Source organism: Vigna unguiculata, chromosome 4 (genome assembly GCF_037176805.1).
Source record: "Vigna unguiculata cultivar grain cowpea cultivar isolate G323 ecotype 2 chromosome 4, ASM3717680v1, whole genome shotgun sequence".
Lineage (NCBI taxonomy): Eukaryota > Viridiplantae > Streptophyta > Magnoliopsida > Fabales > Fabaceae > Vigna > Vigna unguiculata.
In genome coordinates this window covers 25707177-25711975 of record NC_140795.1, presented here as the reverse complement: position 1 = coordinate 25711975, position 4799 = coordinate 25707177, and the positions used below count along the sequence as shown (strand labels likewise).

The following is a 4799-nucleotide window of genomic DNA, read 5'->3' as shown; positions in this document are numbered from 1 at the left end:
TTGTCGCTTTCGTAAACGAATGCAACTAAACATGTGTGGCCTTCGATTAAACACCTTGTTTCTCTGCATCCTTTTTCCATCATCTTTTTCTTTTCTTCCTTTTCGTTTTCTTCAATTTCCCTTCCTTCTGCAGTTTATATTTCTTCTTTATCTGTTCTTTCTTTTTCTATTTTCTCCTTCAGCCTATGTTGATCATTACTGGCTTATCTTGGTGATATGAATCTCATTGCACAAGGGCTGACTTAGGATTTTTTTTTTCTTTAAGGGTTGGAACGAGTTATGACCACGAGATGTTTGGTGGGCAGAATGAGATATTCTTTTGAAAATTGGGTGAAGAAGAAAGTAATAAGGGGTGAATCTAAAAGTGGAAGGAAAGAATCGCTCTTTCCAAAGGAGGCAACACACAAAGGATGGCGAAATCCTTTGATACAGCCAAGAGTTCTTGAATCACTCAAGAACTAGGAGAATCACTCTCACTATTAGATAGAAAATTGAATTTCTGAACAAAACTTAACTTGATTTCATTGATAAGAAATGGTTCAGCTTATATAGAGGCTTTAACCGTTAGGGTTACAAAGAGACCATTAATTGTCATTATATCCCACTAGTGCTAATAATAAACCAATCAAGCTAATAATTGTCCACTACCTAATGGCTAATTATAACTGAAATTGGGGCAGCCAAAAAGTCATCCAAAATTATTCAGCAAGGTCTTCTTAGTCTTCCAAGGTTGGTTCTCAAGATGTCAAATGGGCCTTTATTTAAATAAAAGAAACTGCATTAATCTGGCGCGTTAGTCCTCTTCCATTTGGGCCGCGATGCAATTTACAACATTTGTCTTTTCTCCTTCAAACTTGGGCTTGTACTCAAATAATATTGACAACACTTGTTGTAGAGCTTCTTTTGCTTTCTTTGCTCTAGACCTTGTCATAGGTCCTCCAAGTTCTTCAAGTGGATCCTTGTCTTTGCTCATTGTCACACCTCCATCATTCTCTCCCTCTTGAGAAGGATTTGTCCTCAAATCAGATTCTCCCTCTACATCAAAAAGGGATAAGTCAGACACATTGAATGTGGAACTAACATTATACTCACCAGGCAGATCAATTTTGTAAGCATTGTCATTTATTCTTTCAAGCACTTGGAATGGACCATTTCCCCTTGGTTGAAGCTTTGATTTTCTTTGTTCTGGAAACCTTTCCTTTCTCATGTGCACCCAAACCCAATCTCCAGGTTGGAAGACAACCTTCTTTCTACCTTTGTTAGCTTGCCTTGCATAGCTTTCGTTTTTCTTTTCAATTTGACCCCTTACTTGCTCATGTAACTTCTTCACATAGTCAGCTTTAGCCTGTGCTTCTTTATGCTTAAACATGGAAATGTTAGGCATAGGTAGCAAATCAAGAGGAGTTAAAGGGTTAAATCCATATACAATCTCAAAAGGTGAATAATTAGTTGTGCTATGGACAACCCTATTATAAGCAAACTCAACATGAGGCAAACATGCTTCCCAAGACTTAAGATTTTTCTTTATAACAGTCCTAAGTAATGTGCCTAAAGTTCTATTGACTACCTCAGTTTGACCATCAGTTTGTGGGTGACAAGTAGTAGAAAATAACAATTTAGTACCAATCTTACCCCACAAGGTCCTCCAAAAGTGACTAAGGAATTTTGTATCCCTATCACTCACAATGCTCCTTGGTAGTCCATGAAGTCTTACTATTTCCTTGAAAAACAAGTCAGCCACATGACAAGCATCATCCACCTTCTTGCAAGGTATGAAGTGTGCCATTTTAGAAAATCTTGGAATTGGATGCCTATACTTGATGGTGATGTTGTTTATTACTCTACAATCAGAACACATCCTCCATGAGCCATCCTTTTTGGGCACCAAAATCACAGGTACAGCACATGGACTCATGTTATCCCTCACCCAACCTTTACTCATGAGTTCAGTAACTTGTTTTTCAATCTCTTTGGTCTCTTGTGGGTTGCTCCTATAAGCTGGCCTATTGGGCAAAGCAGCTCCCGGAATGAGATCAATGTGATGCTCAATTCCTCTCAAAGATGGCAAACCATCAGGGACACTTGCTGGAAACACATCTTTATAATCCTGCAAAATGGACTCAATACTAGAGGGCAATTCAAATTTGCCAAATTGGTCAGAATTTGAAATTTGATTTTGACAAAACAATAAGTAGAGGGGCTGTCTTGCGCAAAGCACCCTCCTTACCTCTCTTTCTCTTGCTAAATAAACTTGCTTGCCCTCAAATGTTTCATTTTCTCTCATTTTCCTGTCAAGTGTTTCACTCTTTTCTTTTTCCTTTCAAGTGTTTCACTCTTTCTCTCATTTGCTAACTTTTCTCTCATTTTTTATTTGATCCTCACACACCTCTTTAGGAGACAAGGGTTTGAGGACCACTTTTTTATCTTGATACATGAAAGAGATTTTGTTAGTGAAACCATCATGAATGGCTTTAATGTCATACTGCCACGGTCTTCCCAAAAGAATATGGCTAGCCTCCATGGGAACCACATCACATAAGATCTTATCTTCATATTTCCCAATGGAGAAAGAGACTTCAGCTTGCTACTTCACTTGGACTTCTCCTTCACTAAGCCATTGAAGTTTGTATGGCCTAGGATGTGGTTTAGTGTCCATGTTCATTTCTGACACTAATCTTGAACTCACCACATTGGTACAACTTCCTCCATCAATGATTACCAAACATACATTACCATTAACTGAACATCTTGTATGAAAAATATTCTCCCTTTGAGATGCATCCTCGGCCTTGACTTGACTTCCCAGCATCCTTCTAATCATGTATAACTCTCCTACATTAGGTTTCAACTCGCCATCACTCTCTTCTACCTCTCCATCATCATCATCATCAGAATCGCTTGTGTACTCTCCATTATCCTTAAGAAGAACGGTCTTCTTTGTAGGACACTCATAGGCATAATGTCCCATGCCCAAACATTTAAAACATTTCACTTCTCTAGTCCTCTTTGGTGGATGTTCAGGTTTCTTTTGAACAATTTTTTCTTCATTAGAAAGCACTGAATTGCTAGAGGAGGCAACACCTTCTTTCTTTACTCTATCTTTCCAGTTTGAAGAATTGAAATTGGTAGAACTCTTTCTTGTTGTACTCTTTCTTTTAATTTGTTGTTCTACCTGTATGGCTTTATGCAATAGATCCTCCATCTCCACAAACTCCTGCAACTCAACAACATCTCTAATATCATGATTTAATCCATTAAGGAAACGTGCCATAGTTACCTCAGGATCTTCTTCAATTTTGGCTTGGATGATAAGAATCTCCATCTCCTTATAATACTCATCCACTCCCTTGCTTCCTTGAGAAAGTCTTTGTAGTTTCAATTTTAAGTCCCTATGGAAGCTAGAAGGTACATACCGCTTCCTCATGACCCTTTTCATCTCACCCCAAGTGTCCACCAAAGGCTCCTCATCTCTAATCCTCTGTCTTTGCAACTTGTTCCACCAAATTAAAGCATAATCAGAAAATTCAGTTGCTGCAAGCCTTACCTTTTGCTCCTCACTATAATTATTGCAAGAAAATACATGCTCAATTTTGAGCTCCCACTCCAAGTAAGCTTCAGGATCACTCCTCCCCTTGAAAGGTGGTACATTCAACCTTACTCCTTCTATTCTCCCTTCATTCCTTTGTGGCCCTCCTCCTCCTCCTCTTGGTGGGGTTCTATTCTCTAGTTGGTCCAACCTATCATGAAACTCATCTTGTTGTTGCTTCATCAACCTCTCCAAATGTTGAGATAATGCAGCAATTTGCATCTGAATATCATTCCTTTCTGCCATGATTAACAAACAGATCAAGGTAACAAGAATAAAATATATATATGGTGTTTGAAAATTTTCTCACCCACTCAAGTGTTTGCACTCACAGATTGGCTTTTACTAAAAAATAAAACACTCTTGCCTTTTACCACTCAAATTCTCCTTGGTTTCTTAGGCAATTCAAGAGATTATGGCCATAACAAAGAACAATTCTCCAATATGTGCAGCGAAACGCTTGTAAGTAGACAAAGAAAGGTTAACAAAGAAAAAGAAGAAAAAAAAAGGCTAAGAAAAGTAGGTAAAAAGAAGGAAATCAGCAACAATCCTTCAATAACACCAATATATTACCTTATAAAAATTGTTACGAGGCATGAATCATTCGGCCCAATTTTTTTTCACAGTTTAAGTACAATTACGAATTGCTGTAACTATTTTCTTTTTTTTAATTTTTAGAAGGGCCTAACTTTGCAATGATTCAGCACACACATAAATAATACAAGTAATAAGGTAATGAATTGGTAAAATAAGAAAGAAGGAAGGATGTTACCAATTTGACGTTCAAACCCTTAAACCGAAGCTCTGAATACCAAATGATATGAATCTCATTGCACAAGGGCTGACTTAGGATTTTTTTTTTCTTTTAGGGTTAGAACCAGTTATGACCACGAGATGTTTTGTGGGCAGAATAAGATATTTTTTTGAAAATTGGGTGAAGAAGAAAGTAATAAGGGGTGAATCTAAAAGTGGAAGGAAAGAATCGCTCTTTCCAAAGGAGGCAACACACAAAGGATGGCAAAATCCTTTGATACAGCCAAGGGTTCTTGAATCACTCAAGAACTAGGAGAATCACTCTCACTATTAGATAGAAAATTGAATTTCTGAACAAAACTTAACTTGATTTCATTGATAAGAAATGGTTCAGCTTATATAGAGGCTTTAACCGTTAAGGTTACAAAAAGACCATTAATTGTCATTATATCCCACTAGT

At 37.5% G+C, this 4799-nt stretch overlaps 1 pseudogene; it reads right to left on the bottom strand.

Annotated features, from left to right (window-relative positions):
• Positions 1-1454: 1454 nt before the first annotated feature.
• Positions 1455-3832, bottom strand: LOC146886968 (uncharacterized; annotated as a pseudogene).
• Between the last annotated feature and the right edge of the window lie 967 nt (positions 3833-4799).